The sequence below is a fragment of the Equus przewalskii genome, chromosome 12 (assembly GCF_037783145.1).
Source record: "Equus przewalskii isolate Varuska chromosome 12, EquPr2, whole genome shotgun sequence".
Lineage (NCBI taxonomy): Eukaryota > Metazoa > Chordata > Mammalia > Perissodactyla > Equidae > Equus > Equus przewalskii.
In genome coordinates this window covers 24,413,292-24,430,156 of record NC_091842.1, presented here as the reverse complement: position 1 = coordinate 24,430,156, position 16,865 = coordinate 24,413,292, and the positions used below count along the sequence as shown (strand labels likewise).

The following is a 16,865-nucleotide window of genomic DNA, read 5'->3' as shown; positions in this document are numbered from 1 at the left end:
AAAAACTTTTAAAGTGCCATGTGATCTGACAAAGCATGTTTGAAAACGAGACCTCCCCCACTCCCCACACAGCCCACTCCAGGGCTGCCACACAGCTCTGTGGTTTAGCAGAAGATGCAAGAACACGGACTTGCATTCCAGAGAAAACCCGGCTTTGCTGCTGTTTGGGCAAGTTCCTTGACATCTGCAAGTATGTTTCTTTATCTGTAAAATGGGAACAAAAATAGAATAAGGATAAAGGAGACATGGCAGGTGCCTGGCACATAGCCCCCAGTTCAATCGTAGCTGTACTAGTAATGAGGGGGTAGCAAAGGGCCTGGGGAATTTTGGGGAGAGAAAGAGGAATGACAAACAGGACAGCCATAGTGTCAGCTGGCGTGCGTGGTCACACAGGCAGGGCAGTGTGGAAGCTTGCTGTGTGGCCTGTGGGAACGGGACTGAAGATCCAGGGACCCACCTTTGATCAATGGACCCAGGTTAAGATACTGCCAACCAAGCCAGAGACCCAGTGCCCGGGGCCTCCTGTCCTGCTGGTGGCACTGCATCTCTGAGAGGCTCTCCCTGTCGGGGGGTCGCCCGCATGTTCTGTGCCGCCGCCCAGCAGTTGGTTGTCTGAGCCTAACTGCAGTTTACATCTGTGCTGGCTGTAGTCCATCTTCTTAGTTTGGGGCCTGACATTCCAGCCTGTCAAGATTCTGTAAGGAGATGTATTAACTGCCCCTCCCGAGATCCTTCTTTTGTAGTTTGGATAAAATTTTCACCAGAATCAGTTAGGAGTCTCTTGATTGCAAGCAACAGACACTCCAAACCAAGATGGCTTAGCAAAAAGGAAATTTATAGCCTCGTGCACTGGTATATGCAGGGCATAGGGCCAGCTTCAGGTGCAGCTTGATGTGGGTTAGATGATGAAGCCAGGACCTAGTTTCTCTTTGTTATCTTCCTGGATGGGGTCCATTCTCAGGCAGCCTCTTCCCAGCTGCAGCTCCACATCTGAACATATCCGAAGCAGGTGGGACGCCCCAAAAGTCCAAAGAAAGCATCCCTGTGTAGAGTTTCATTGACTATGGATAACCTAACATAGCACTTGGGGGTGCTCCCACCCTTGAACCAATCAATATTCCAAGAGGAATATAATGTGCTGATCGCTAGGCCAGGGTGGCATCAGCCGTGAATGGGGTGCTGATATATGAAATCAGCGTCCCCCGGATCCAAAGATGGACGAGGGGTGAGAAAGAGGTGCGGACCCCAGAGCTAAATCAGGTGCAGTTGCCTGAAGTAGAATGAATGGATGCTCGGTGCCCCACTCTTTCTGTAAGAAAAACACCCAGAATATTCACCTTATCTTTGGTGCAAAGTATTGTTTAAATTGTGGCTATAAAGCACAGCATCGAACACCCTGCTGATCACCAGGGCTGGCTCTTCTGACCTGGGACCCCCTTTCCTATCTCACCATCTCTTAGAATTGCACAGACCTGATTAAAGAAAGCAAGAGAACTGTTTTTCCACAAGCGTATAGACACATCCAATAGAACTTTTTTTGGGCCCTTAGAGACCTTCCACACCAGCCATGAATCCATCTAGACATGAATTCGTCTGACTGTGCCATAATTCAGCCCATGTGTCTTCACCTAGAAAAAGTTTTGTGTGTTTTTTTGTTTAGTCAAATGATTCATAGTTCTAAACACCTGGCGGAAGTCCACGTGAACTCTCTCTGACGTCCCGCGGGCCAGAGTCCCCATCAAAAAAAAAAGAAAGAAGGACTCTTCAAGAAGCCGAGCAAACTCCGAGAACACAGCTCTCTTTGTTCACAATTGCTTAAAACCCATACCTTGACGATTGTCAGCCTAACATCAACCAGTCTGTAGTTCCTAGACAGCCCCAAACCTCCAGCTTCCCCATGTTGGAAATCACGACACAAGGAAAGACATGGCATTTGTACGCAGCGGCTCACAGCAACATAATCCCAGAGGAGATAATGTCCAACAACAGGGCCTGACCAAGAAGACAGGGTGAACCCAAAGAAAAGCTCTCCAAAATGACATGCATTGGGTGGAACCATATGCCATGGCCATTTTTGTAAGTCAACAATAGTTAAATACCAACAATTTCATATGATCACAACCAAATACACTAGGACAGTGGTTTTCAAAGTGTGGACACAGACTCCTTGTGGGGGAGGGGACCATGTCCCTTTCAAGAGGAACACGAGGTCAAAGTTATTTTCATAATAATACCAAGATGTTATTTGCCTTTTTCATCATGTTGACATTTGCATGGACAACAGCAATGGTGGACAAAATTGGAAAAATTATATAAGGCTGGATTTCCTTCACTTATTTCAGCTAAGACACCATTATTGCGACAGGCCGAATGCAGAAGCAGACACGACAATCCAGCTTTCACCAAGCCAGACAGCAAAGAGATTTGCAAAAATGCTAAACAGTGCCCTTCTTCCCACTAATTTTTTTTTGTTTTAGAAACTATTTTTCATAAAGGCATTTTATTTATGTTTATGTTAACATGCAATGTGTATATTACTGTTCTATTTCAATGAATTAAAAAATACTTTTAAGTATCATTTGAATTTCCAATGTGGTAAGTATCAATAGATGTAACCCACATAAACAAAAACTCTCTGGGGTCTTCAATAATTCTTTAAAGTGCAGATTCCTGAGACCAAAAATCGTGAGAACGCGTATATTAGGACAAACTTCAGAGAAACATACGTGAAATGAAGTGAAAACACTCAGAACGATGGGAAAGCGTAAGAATGTGAGAGAGCGCTGAGTTCAGAGACCACAATATTTTTTAGAGATCAATTTTTAAAAAATAGAAAAGTACAAAAAGTACAAAAAATAATGAAACCATCACCCAGGGCCTCAGTACCCATAACCAAAAATTAACATTTTGTAATATTTGCTTTGAGTCTTTAAAACAAATTAATTAATTAATGAAACTTTCCAGCTAAAGTGTCCATTCTCACTATTATTCCAATTCTCTCGCTTTTGAAGTCTATGAACGTTCACATATTTGTTAAGCGCTGTATAGTATTCCATTAAATAAACGTTCCATGTTTTATTTTATTATTTCTCAACCACAAATAATGACAATGATAAACTTCTTTCTACTTGCAGAGGTTCATAAACTTATAGTGTCAAAAATCTTCTTAGTTGACTAATTTTCTCCAGCAGGCTCAGCTTCCTGCAGCCTCAGTGTCTGTGGTAGACAGAATAAAGGTCTCCTGAGGATGTCCATGTCCTCATTCCCAGAATCTGTGAACATGTTAACTTACATGGCAAAGGGGAATTAGATTGCACATAGAATTAAGGTTGGTAGTCGGTTGACCTAAAAGTGGAGAGATTCTCCTGGATTATCTAGGCAGGCCAAATGTGATTACAAGGGTCCTTGTAAGTGGAAAAGGGAGGCAGAAGAGAGAGAACCAGAGATGTGGCATGCGAAAAAGACTTGGTCGGACATTGCTGGCTCTTAAAATAGAGGAAGGGGCCACAAGCCAAGGAATGCAGGCAGTATCTAGAAGCTGGAAAGGCTAGGGACAAGATCCTCCCCTAGACGAGAACTAGATTCTTCTCTCCAGAAGGAACACGTTCCTACCCACTTCTGGATATTAGTGGTGTGCGGCTTCTGACCTCCAGAACTGTAAGACAAATTTGTGTTTTCTAAACTACTACATTTGTGGTCATTTGTTACAGCAACATCGAAAAGGAATAGTCTGGCAGTGGTGGGATACAGACGGCAGATGTTTGGGGTTTGCTGTGTGAAATGAAGACCCATGGGTTAAGGATCTTGGCGAGAAAGTGGCTGGAATGAGGGTCCTTGGAAGCCTGACCTGATGGGCAGAGAAGAGAGAAGGAAGTGAGAAGGAGAGGCGCGGGCGGGCTGGGCATGTGCTGAGGCTGGAGCACAGGTGCAGTGGGAGTCACTGGGAGGCAGCCAGAGGCTGTTTGAATTTCTAATGCTGGGTGGGGCCCTCAGGGGAGGACAGGGATCTAGGAGTGACCTCCGAGAGGGTGGCTGCGGCGGAGGGAAGGCGAAGGTCCCTGGGAAAGCAGAGGTGAGCCAACTCAGAGGTCAGAGGAGGTGCCGGGACTTTCCTGGGGAAATCAGCTGCACGGGCCTGATCCTATGCAAATTCCCTACCATCCCCATCTTGCCAGGGGACCATCTGTGCCTGTGGAGGTGTGCATAGGATGGAGGGTGCATACGATCCGGGGTGGGGTGCATACGATGGGAGGGTGCATACGATGGGGGAGGGGGGTGCATTCGATGGGGGCTGTGCATACGATGGGGGATGCATATGATGGGGGGTGCTAATGATGGGCGTGCGCACGGCTGGGCAGGTGTGTGATGCGTTCCCGTACACCGCTGAGTAGGGGGGTGTTGTATGTGGCATGTGATCTACAGTGAGAGGACTGTGGGGGACAGTTGTCTGTCTGGGGAACATGCGGATGAGGGGGTCTCTGTGTCCATATTTGGGGCATTCGTGGGTGTTGTGGGTGTCCGGCTGCGCAGAGGGAGAACGGGCCGTGTGCGCGCTAGGGGACGGGCGGGGGTGTTGGGTGCACAGGGATGTGGCAGGTGCGTGCGAGGGAGTGTGCGGGCCTGCAGCTTGGCGGCGGGGACAGTGAGCACAAGGGGCCCAGGGAGGTGGCCGGGGAGTCGGCCGGCGCGGCTGGCCCGGCCCGGGCCCGTAGGTGCAGGCTGGCTCCGCCCGCGGGCGTCCCCGCTTCCCCGCCTCCTCGCCTGCTCCCTCCCCGTCCCTGTCGCTGCGCGCTCGCGGCCCCAGAGCCACAGCCGCCGGCCGCCGCCGCCTCCTCCCCAGCGCTGGACGCCGCCGCCGCGGGAAGCAGGTATGACAGGCGACCCCGGGCGCACGCAGGTGGCCCTGGCCCGGCGCCCCCGCCCTGCGCTCTCCCGCCTCAGTGTCCCACCCGGGCGCTTGGGCGACTGGCGGCGGCGCTGGCGGCACTGAGGCGACTCAGGGCAGGGGAGGATGGGAGGGTAGAAAGAGTCCCCCGGGGCGGGCGGCGAGGCGCCGGGCGGGGGGACGGCCGCGGAGTCCCGGCGCGGCGGGCCGGTGGGCCAGGGAGGTTCAGGAGGATGACAGCAGCGACGCGGGAGCGCGCCGACGGCCGGGAGGCGAGGGAAGCGCAAGGCTGCGCTGCAACGACCCGCCTCCGCCCACACAGCATCCCTGAGCGGTGGGCCGCCTGGGTGTTCCCGTGTTACAGAGGGGAACGCTGAGGGTCAGAGGGTGGAGGAGCTTCCCTAGGTCCCGGGGACAAGTTGCCCGGCCCAGGCTCGAACCCGGGGAGTCTGGCCCCAGAGCCTACCTCTTGGCCCCCTCTGTCAGTCGGTCTGGGGGAACGTGGGTGTGTTCTCTGAGCTTCCCCGTTGGGGCCGTGCTGGGGAGGACGCCAGATCCAACCCCGCTGCTGTCTATCCCGCGGGGTGGGGGCATGTCCAGAGAAGTCCTATGGCCTCGGTGTGCTGGAGCAGGGGGAAATTGGGGACAGAGGTGTGCGGCGTGATGCGATGACCTTCCCCACTGGGGTGGAGGGAGAAACTGAGGCAGGGGGAAGTTGAGGGAGGAAGCAGCAGAGCTTCGTTCCCAAGAGGCACAACAGCGCCCCCAGCTCGTCTCCGGCCGGGATCGCAGGCCGCCCGGGCAGCCAGCCCTGAGAGAACCGGTGGGGGACCTCTGGCAACCCTGCGCCGGCCCTGAGCTACCCCGGGCCTTCGACATCCACAGCGGCCCGACCGACCTACCCACCGAACTATGTCATTCCTCAGGGACGCGTGGATCGGTTCTCCTTTGTCTGTAACCTGCCCTCCCTGCCCCGAGAAGGTAACTGCCTTCATAATTTCCTTCTAGGCCTTTCCTACACCCATGCAGTCATATATATGCATACCTGTAGAAAGTATGTAAACTGCATAGCAATGTTGTGGGTGGATGTTTACTAGAAATGGTATAATACATCCACATCATTCTGCCACGCAGCTTCCCTCACCCCGCCTCGAGTTATCACGTCCTTGAGAGTTATGCGCGATGCTGCGTGTAAGTCTTGCTTGTTTATTTCAACTGCTGCGTGGTTTTCCACCAGGAGCATGCCTGCTGATAGGCACTTAAGTGGTAACAGTTTCAGGACTGGTTTTTATCTCTTTGTTCTTTGTCCTAAACTAACTTCACAGGATCTGAATTTGGGGGGAGAAGTCCCCTTTTCTCCATTGCACACGCACATGTATGCACACATGCATGTATACATGCATACATAAGGTATACACACATGCACGGGTGCACATACACACATCTCTATCCTGTCTGTCTGTAGGCGATGACAAACACTATACCTGCTTTAGCTGCCATGTCCGCTGAGCCCAAAGGCCTGGGGCTGAGCCAGGCCACAAGCTCTGCCTGTCCAGGCCCAAATGGGCAGAATTCCCATAAGGGACTGCATCCAGGGGTCCTTTCTAGATGCCCCGGTGCCACCCCCCACCCTCCCATAGGAAACGGAAGGAGTTAGGAACCGCGGCTGGCAGATTGGAGTGTCCAGCGTCCTATTTGTGTACCTCCGACTCCCCAGGTCCCGGCTGTGGTGTGAGAGTGTGCTTGCCCTGGAATGTGTGGCAGGAACATCACAAGTTTGGTGGAATGCCTGATAACAGCCAGTTGGGGAAAAGCTGGAATCAGAGCCGCTTGCATTCCAGTCCCAGCTCCCCCACTTCCTCCTTTGGGCAGTTCCCTTCCCTGTCTGAGCCACGGTTTTCACATCTGTGACACAGAGATGATGACAGTGGCAACCTCCCAAAACTGTTGAGTGGATCAGAGGGATGACGAAACAAAACTCTGAGAGTCTCGTCAGCACTCAGTGAGCAGGAAGTCTCAGCCTGAACCAGGGAGCCCCCGGGACGGCCCCAGGGTGGGGGTGACCTCAGAACCACCATTCGGGACCTCGTCGACACACCAAGCGCAGGCTAGAGAATCCTGAGTGCTGAGTGGGACGCAAGGTGCGATTTCTGCTTGCAGAGAGCCAAACCCAGCTCTCAACGAGAGATCCAGAGTCCAGAAATGTCCCAGCACCTACAAAGGGCCTACCGTGTGCTTGGCCTTGAGCTAAGACGCAGAAACGAAGGGGGCAGAAGTCACAAACGGGGCCCAAGGGCGGCTTCCAGGAGGCCCATGCTCCTTATGAAATTTTAGCTTACTCTCAACATTTTAAAAAGCGGGAGATGTCACATAGAACTCCATATTTCTGGATCCCCTTGAGAAAAGAGGATCAGAAAGGCTGACAATTCCAAGTCCAGCATTTGGCTGCCCCCTTACATGTGCCACAGTGCCCTGTGTGTGCCCTGGAGGGTGCCACAGTCCCCGCCTGGGCCCCCGCCATTCATAAAGAGCAGGATAATGTAAAAGTTAATCATGTAGAGTCACAGCCAGCTGTGACATCCCAGCTCTGCATCTGAGTTGTGTGGTCTCAGGCAAATTATTTAGCATCTTTGTGACTTTCCTTCCTAACATGTAAAATGGGGATAATAAGTAGCACTTGCCTCAAAGGATTATTTGAGGCATTAAATGAGTCAACACACCTAAAAGTCTTAGAACGGTGCCTGGTGCCGGGTAAATACTGTCTGAGTGCTGATGCTGCTGATGCTGACGCTGATAATGGTGGCCTTAGCTTGCCTGGTCCCTGGAACAGTACAATTTATACTCCCAATTGCACTCCATATAGAATGCTATGGAAATACAAGTGCAGGAGAAAGGAAGGAAGGAAGGGAGGAAAGTAACACTTTGAGTGTCTTCTTCAAATAAGATGCCACAACCCTAGATATTTTTCTGCCCAAGGACAGGAAGAGGACCACATTTCAAGGAAACATACAAAGAGGGGACTTCTAAGGTGGGTTTTGAAGGATGAGTAGGAGTTTCTCTGGAGCCATGGAGTGAGAAAGGCATTTCCACACAGAGGAAACAGCCTTTACAAAGGCCTGGAGGCATGACCAAGTGAAGCATGTTTAGGAAGTGACAAGTGACAATATGACTTTGAGGTAAGGTATCTCAAAGTATAGGGAGAAGCAGGAAGATGAGTCTGGGGAGACAGAAAAGGACCTTGAGATCATGATGGGGCTTGCAGCAGGAAAGGGGATGAGCATTTCTTGAGCACCTGCTGTGTGCAGGTTCCTCTATACTCGCCACCCTATAGTCCTCATAATGCCCCTGGGAGTCAGGTCTCGTGATCCTCATCTTACTGATGAGTTAGACAGAGGCTCAGAGAGGGAAGCCTCTCGCCAAGAGCTTGCACAGTGGGTGGGGCAGAGCCGGGGTCGGCTGATGTGAAAGCCCGTGCACCCTCTCTGAGTCTCCATTTTCTCATTGTGAAGTGGGGGTGGTAGCAGTAAAACCCACTGCAGAGGTTTGTTGTGAGGACCCCATGGGAGAATGGATGTGCGGCTCTTAGCACAGTCGCTGGCACACAGCAGTGCTGCCGTTATTCTGATGGGAACAAAGCCCGCGTCCCTGCAGGCCTCTCGGCCCAACCTAGCCTAGAGAAAACCTTCAAATGTGGTCCCCTCTGTCCACCTGCATCCGCCTTGCACCGGAGAAGTGGAGAGATGGTGGGAATTCCGCTGTCAGTAAAGACCAAGGCTGGAGGGCGGGTCCTGGAACAAGTCACGCCCCCTCAGCGCAGGAGGCTGGAAAGAACCATTTCTTTACAGATAGGAAAATGGCCAAGGGGCTTAGTGGAGTCTGCAGGGTTATTATCCTTTAGAACTTGCTCGCCTTCCTCCTCTTGCAGCCTCCAGCCGGCTCACCTTGAGGGCCTGGGGCAAGATTTGACTTTCAGAGGAGCTGTTTCTTAGTGAAGGGTGCCCAGGCAGCTGAGAACTCATTTTCCTCCCCATAAAAAGCCTGTTATTGGAGGCCTCTCTGTGCCTGCGGGCTTTGTGGGCAGCCTCTTCTCCCTGGGCCCCGTGAGACCATGTGTCCTGGCACAAGTTCCTAGCGGTAGGAAATGGTCCCACGACTCTGCAGTGAGGACCATTAAGAAGCTCCCAGGTCAAGTGACAAGGAGGTAAGTCCAGGTAGGTGACAGTCACATCCTGGAGAGGACCTCTGATGGAGACGCAGCCCCCTCTGCACGTCCTTTTCAAAGCACTGATCAAGAGTGGGAGGCAGTATGGCCTAATGGGTAGAAGCATGGGCCTTGCCAGAAAGCTCGACATTGCTAGATCTGCCTACATAAGAATTAATAATTTCTGCGTGACCAAACACCTATAAGCCCAGGCATGTCAAACTAGTAAAAATATTTGCCACTTTTATAACAATGAGTTAATTTCACGGAGAGCTCTTCCAAATTAAAGACCAACCACCAACCATCCAAAAAAGAAAAGAAAAAAGAGCAAAAAATATGATTCGGCTGTTTACATAAAAGAAATAAAAATTGAATTCGAACAGGCTCAAAGATGCTCAACCATACCCCAAAAACAGAAACGCACAACAGAACCACACTGATTTTGTTTTCCACACGCCCAGATGGCTCGGTAACACTCAGTGTTGGTGGAGAAACCAGGACTCTCAGACTGTGCTGGCGAGAGCAGAGATCGGTCCAACCTCGGGGGGACTTAGGCAAACTGTCGATGTTTAAGATGCCAATACCCCTTGCCTCTGTAACTTCAGCTCTAGGAATTTACCCAGTGGACATCCTTGCATTGCACCCAACATGTTAGAACAAAGATAGTCAGCACTGTGTGTGGCAGCAAAAGATCGGAAACCAAATAGCATTCATCAGAAAGGAACTAAATACTATACATGTCGAAACAGGCACGAGAACATATGCTGCGGCCATTCAAAAGAAGGCAGTAACTCTTTGTGAATGGATGTGGAACCATCTTCTGGATGTTTTGTTGAAAGAAAAATGCAAGGAAGGTATTTTTATATAGTCTTCTACCATCTGTAGGAGTGCTTTAAAAAGAGACTCAATTTGCATATATATGTACCTATGTGTATGTGCACATTCCAATCTGGAGGACTCGGAGCTGGTGATAGTGGTGACGCTGGGGCGAGAAACTGAGGGTCTTGGGTGAGATGGAAACTTCCTTTTCCTTGCGTACAATTTGGTTCTCTTTGGAAGTTTTTTCCCTCAAACGTGTTACATTGTACTTATAAATCTAGCCACATGCATCTTCTTCCTCCTTATTTAAAACAAGCGTAGCGTTAGAGATAAGGCGAACTCCCCTTTGACCACTACCCAAATTATGTAGTATATTTTCAAATAAGAAATGAATTCTTTTTTTTTTTAAGGAAGATTAGCCCTGAGCTAACATCTGCTGCCGATCCTCCTCCTTTTGCTGAGGAAGACTGGCCCTGAGCTAACATCCGTGCCCATCTTCCTCTACTTTATATGTGGGACCCCTGCCACAGCATGGCTTGCCAAGCGGTGCCATGTCCGCACCCGGGATCCAAACCAGCAAACCCCGGGCTGCTGAAGCAGAATGTGCGCACTTAACTGCTGCGCCACCGGGCCAGCCCCTGAATTAATGTTTTTAAAAGTAGGGCCTTTGATCCCACAAGAACAAACACTGTATGATTCCACTTACTTGAGGTTCCTAGAATAGGCAAATTCGTAGAAGCAGGAGCAGAAGAGAGGTCCCAGGGTCTGGGGGAGCGGGAGCGGGGAGCTGGTGTTTAGTGGGTACAGCATTTCATCCTGTTTGTGATGATGTAAAAGGTCTGGAGATGGATAGTGATGGTGGTTGCACAACAATACAATGCACTCAATGCCACTGAAATGTACACTTAAAAATGGTTAAAATGGTAAATTTTGTATATTTCGCCACAATAAAAAAAATTTAGAGATGACTCAAAAAAAAAGGTCGGCAATTTGCTATCAGGTTGCTTGGGTTCTAGTCCGTGGTTCCACCACGTCTTGGCTGTGCACACTTGATCAAGTGTGTGTGCTTCTCTAAGCCTTGGTTTTCCCACCTGGAAAGTGGGGCTGTCAATGAGCGCTGGCTCACAGGCGTCCTGCCAGGATCAGCCGGCTTTGTCCGGGCAAGGTGCTCGCGCTGCGTCTCTGGAACTCTCACAGGAGGTCAGGGTTAGGAGAACAGGGAGGCTAGAATCAGCCACTGGACCAGACGTTAATACCAGCAGATTTGGGAGGGGATGGGCACGCGAGTGTCCAGGGAGCTTGTAAAAGCATCGTCTGTATTTTCATAACACTCTCAAAATTAAAATATTATGTGTCCCTGTAATGTAAATTACACAGTATTCAGCAATTCTTAACCTGAGGCCTGCTAACCAGCAGAGATCCCAGTCCTGGCTCCGCCACTTATCAGCTGTGTGATCTCAGGCAAGTTACTTAACCTCCCCGTGCTTCCGTTTTCTCGTCCGTTTCTCATCCATAAACTGGAGATGATAATAATTCTCACTTCATCTGGGATGTCATGAGGATTAACTGTCAAGTGCTTAGAACAGTGCCTGGCACGCAGTAAGCCCTGAATAAATATTTCTGAAGTAAATAAATTAACTTGAAATTAGCCTGAAAGTCTTCGTATCTTTGTTTTTAAAAGAGGATTTTGTTTTTCACGTTGAGGAGACGGTGTCTTAGCCAAGATACAGTCCTGGGCTGAGCTGGACGCGGAGGAGTCCCAGGGATGAATTTGCTGGGAGTAGCTTCAGGAGGCTGAAGTGAGCTAAAGGGTGCCCAGCTGATGAGGTGTGGGGTGATAAGAGACTGAGGGTCTGAGTGGTTCGGGGATTTGCCTAAGAGGCCACAGAGTGACAAAAGAACCCAAATTCAGCCCCAGATTTCTCCTCCTCCCAGGGCCTCCATGACGGGTTGAGCCTTGAGGATTGGAAGCTGGGGAGTTGGGGACCACTGGTGGCCCTATGGCAAACACAGCCCTTTCCTTGCAGACCTCCAGGATAATCCAGGCAGCCTTGCTCCCTCCTATGTGCCAGGGAGCTCATTCCCAAGCCGAGGGCTAGAAGGAGGGCTAAGATCCGGGAAGTCTGGTGCCCCGCCTTCAGGAGCTGCGTCTCATTTGGCCCCGTCAAGGATGTTAAGTGGGGGCCAGCTTGCAACCTCCCCTAACAAGCTCCTCCCCACCTGCACGCTGATTGCCGAAATACCACTGTGGGGCTGTCACCTGTCTGCGTGTGGAGTTTGTCGGTTTTCTTGGTTGAAAGGCACCCCCCCCCCCACACACACACACCAGGAGGGATCACCTTTGTCCTTTCTTAGTGGTTTGCACCACAGTGAGAGTGAGTTGGATAGAGGCATTTGTGAGGTTATTCGGTGAGGTTAGTTGGTGAGGTTAGTTAGCGTGACAGACCGTGAAGAACCTTTGGGGTCTGAGGCTGTGGACCTGAAGGTGGCCTTCGAAGGATTGTTTTAGAGTCTAGGGTGGAAATGTAAAATGTTCAGAGTGCTCCTGGCACGTGAGGGGTGCTCCCGCACGGAAGGCAGGGCCATTTCCCAGGCCGGGGGAGTCCTGCTTTACCACAGGCTGCTTCGAGGGGAAAGTCCTGTCCTCAAAGCCTTCCCGCTAAGGTTTAGGTGTGAAAAGCCCCAGCCTCCTTCGTTCTCTTCCCCGGACGGGCAGTTTGTGCAACAGTGAAGGGCTCGGGAGTCAGCCGTGCTGCAGTTGGGGCTGAGCTCCCCGTGACCTGGGGCAAGATACTTCATGTCTGAGCCCCAACCCTGGCCTGTGGACGGGACAGCAGTACCTCCCGTGGGGCCCACGTGAGGCGTCAGTGGGCTAAGCACACGGTCCCTTAGCTCAGCGGCTGGCAGGTGACTGACCGCAGTCACGGGCCGCCGTTCCACGGCTCTGATTAACTCCAGACGTGCTCACTGTTCTTGCCTGGCTTCGAGTATCAATGAGGGTGGGGCAGTGGGAGGAAGGGCCTGGGCTGAAAAGCCAGAGACACCTTCAATTGCAGAATTGAGGGAAAGTTGAAAGATCAGAATCAAGGCCTGGGAGTGTGTGTCGAGGGAGGGGTGATGCTCAAGTGGAGGGTAGACTGGTTGGTTGCCACTTGCTGGCTGTTGGAACAGAAGCCAGTCTGGGCCGCACCCCTCCCTGACCCCTCTGCCGCCAGAGGACAGTGGGTGGCAGCCTGACCCTGGGATGCCCGGCCCATTGGGCAGCTCCCCTCCCATAGAAGGGAGAACCTGGAGGAAGGAGCAGGTCTGGGGTGGGGGGGGGGGGGGCGAGGAGAGAGCCATTTCCCAGCATTTGGGAATATCTGGGAGTGACTTCTGAATGCTGCCACACCAGGTCACAGGGACTTAAACTTCTAGAGGGCAAGGTTTTGTCTGGTTACTGCTTCAGGGCTGCAGCCCCAGCTCCCAGTAGACGCCCCACGGATATTTGTTGAATCAATGATGGATGGATGGAGCGGTCCCAGCAGTGGGCTAGACACTGTAGATACAGTGGGGAGCAAGCCACGTCTCTCAGCCCCCGGGAGACCCCTTAGCTCCCCCCTGAGGACCCCCTCTCCATCCTCACTCCCACTCCTGAGTGGCTGGCCTGAGATGGGTGGGCCGCGTTCTTGCTGGATCTTATGGTCTAGTTGGCTAAAGACCCCACCCTGCCATCAGACAGCCCCCCAAAAAGCATCTCCTCCACTCGAGGAGGGCGCCACTCCCTGTGGGGACCATGCTGTTCAGTGTCCCTTACACACAGGGATGAACTGACTTCAGTTTCTCCTTCAACACATGATATGATTCGTCCAATTAACGCTGCTGGGGACGCGTGGCTTTCTCTTCTACAGGGAAGATAAGAAAAGCAGGCAGCATTTTCTACACGTACACGCTGCGCCAGGCATGTGCGTTGTTGCGCGGAGTTCTTTCAGCAGTCGTCACAAAGGGCAGGTACGGGTGTCCTCCCCACTCTGACACCTGGAGAAACTGTGCTCTCACGCAGTGGCGTGATCTCGATGTATCCTTCCAACAGTCCGGTGAAACAGGTGGTGTAATTGTATGCATTTTGCAGATAAGAAAACAGGGTCAGAACGGTTAAGAACTCACCCAAGGTCACACAGAGCTAGCAAATGGTGGGGCTGGGATTAAACCCAAGCCGTCTGACCGCAGGGCCCACTTTGCTCTCCCCACCCGGCCTCTCCTTGTCTTCCAGTGTCATCTGAGAGGTGAGTGTGGAAGAGTGGAAATTTTTGCTCTGTGACATGGCTCTTGAAGCCCTTGGTTCCCCTGTGGCCAGGTATAAGGTTTCAGCTGTTCACCGCCCGGGAACCGCCCTGGCTCCCTGTGTGGGTGAGGATCCTCAACTCCCCCAGCAGAGAGGGCCGGGCCAGAGCCGGCTTGCGTGCGGCCGTGCTTCTCAGGGCAGCAGCCCCTCACCTTCCTGGGTACCAGGTTCTCAGCCTCCAAATCTACCTGGAGGCCGTGAGATGGCCGTCCAGGGGCCCAGGAAGCCCACCGAGGCTGGGCTTGCCTCCCAAGGTCTTGGCTCCACAGCCTGGACCCGAGGCCCAGAAACACCAAGCTGGATTGCAGAAGTTGGCAGGAAACAGAGACTTAGCAGGAAACAGGAGGCGCTAAGGGAGAAAAGTGTCACCCTTTTTTCCCTTTCTTGTCTCTGATTCATGCCTTTCACCTAGTGTTTGCAGAGGAAGGTGTTTATTTAATAAACTCCAATGCAGCGGACATACTCCGGAGGTCTACGGCACAGGGCGCACAGCTGACCCAACACTTCTAGAGTGCTTACTATAGAAGAGGCACAGTGAGCAATGCTTGGCCTGAGTTACCTCATTTAGTCTGCACAGTAACCCTATCAAGTAGGTACATCATCATCATCATTGTCGCCATCACCATTGCTACCACCATCATCATCACATCATCATCGCCATCTTCCCCATACCCACTGTCACCTTCACCCCATCATCATCACCACCGTCACTACCCCCATCATCATCACGTCATCAGCATCATCACCATCATCCCCATCCTCATCATCCCCATCATCATCACCCCATGAGCATCACCATCATCCCCACCCTTACCATCACCATCCTCCTCATCATCATCCCCATCATCATCATCACCATCCCTACCCCGTCATCATCACATCATCATCACCATCATCACCACTCCCATCATCATCATCATCACTGTCATCCCCAGCATCACCAACAGCAGCATCATGCTCACTCACATGGCTTCCCAGACTCAAGGCCCAACCTACAGATGGAGAAACAGACCCAGAGGACATGACACATCTGTCCCCTAGAAAGATCGTTAAGAGCTTGGCCTCTAAAGTCTAGAAGACGCAAATCTGAATCCTAGCTATGACACTTTCTAGCTGTGTGACTTTGAGCAAGTAATGTAACTTCTCTGAACCTCAGAGTCCTTGTCTGTAATATGGGGATGATCGGAGGGGCCGGCCCTTTGGCGTAGTGGTTAAGTTCCTGCACTCTGCTTCAGTGGCCTGGGGTTCACTGGTTCAGATCCCGGGTGCGGACCTACGCACCGCTTAACAAGCCATGCTGTGGCAGGAGTCCCACATATAAAGTAGAGGAAGATGGGCACGGATGTCAACTCAGGGCCAGTCTTCCTCAAAAAATAAAAAGGGAGATGATCACAGTTCCTGCGTCACAGGGCTGTGGTGAGGGTCACGAGAGCTGCTGCATGTAAAGCGCTGGCACAGGGCCTGGCGCAAATCATAGAAGCAAAACAAACAAAGGAGAACATTCTGGCAAGGGGAGCAGCGGTGAAGTGGAGAGCTTGGGGAGTTTGGTTGGGAGTTCCCGGCAGCTCTGAATGGCGAGGGGCAGGTGCTGCCCAGCGTGAGAACGGGCACTGGAGGGCTCACACAGGGCAGCTGGAGGGCAGGACTGGAGAGACCACTCCAGGGCCCTTCTCTCTTCCCAGTGAGCCGGGGTGGGAGGGATGAGAAGGGCAGCTCTCACTGGAGCAGGACTGAGAGCTCAGAGCTGCAGCTGCCATCCGTCCAGACTGAGAGAGATCGGCGGGGGGCTCAGGTACCTGGTCCAAGCTGGATGGAGGAGATCCCAGGAAGAGTCAGCCACTTCCTGCTCCTGACCCAAAGGCTTCCCCACAGCTGCCAGCCCAGACCCCGACCATGCATGGCAGCATTTCCTCTGGACCCCTCTCCCTTTTTGATGACTTGTTTCTGAACAGCAGTAACGGTGGGCACCCAAGTCAATCCTACACTGGGCAACTGTGAGCATCTCAGCTCCAGCCTCCAGGGCTGCTGAGGACCGCTGTAGGGGCGAGTGCTCCACAACTCCAGGGGTGTTGTTCACACAGACTGCCTTGTGAATGATGCCCCCAAAGCTGTGCAGTGCACGACCTGCACAACCGTGCGGGGCAGCTCTGCCAGCTTCCTTCTTCCTGGAGAGGGTGCAGAATCTGTCGTCGGTGTTCCAGGTCTGGCTGCAGCTCAAGGCAGAGAAGGTTGAGTGGTATCCGGATGCCAATCAAGGTGCAGAGAGCCCAGGTTTGCTGCCCAAGGCTCGTCCTTGAGAAGGTTGTGTTTGGGCACTGGGGTGACTGGTGATGGTGATGGATTATGGGTCGCCCTTAACATAGGTTACTGAGAGGCAATATAGCGAAGTGGTTATGAGGGCAGGTTCTGGAGTCAGACAGCCATGGGTTCAATTCTGATGTACTCTCACTGTGTGACTTTGGGCAAATCACCTGACCTCTCTGTGCCTCAGTTTCCTCATCTAAAAAATGGGTACATAACAGAACACATGGGTATACACTGGTTCTCTCTCTCTGTCGGAGCTGCCATGAAAAGGAAATGAGATGGTGCAGGTAGAACTCTGAGCAGTGTCCGCTGCGTAGTTAAATGGTCACTAC

General features: G+C 52.0%; 1 protein-coding gene across 6 annotated transcripts in view; it reads left to right on the top strand.

The window, feature by feature from the left end:
• Positions 1-3,894: 3,894 nt before the first annotated feature.
• SCNN1B (sodium channel epithelial 1 subunit beta) overlaps positions 3,895-16,865 on the top strand; it is a 57,432-nt gene continuing 44,461 nt past the window's right edge. Inside the window, exon 1 of one of the 6 annotated variants that reach the window (XR_011524818.1) lies at positions 3,895-4,072. The gene's annotated coding sequence lies outside the window, so the exon portion shown is untranslated. Of the gene's footprint in view, positions 4,073-4,534; positions 4,869-16,865 lie in introns of those variants that run through there. The other 5 variants (XM_070568313.1, XM_070568310.1, XM_070568309.1 and 2 more) reach the window with 5 other exon arrangements.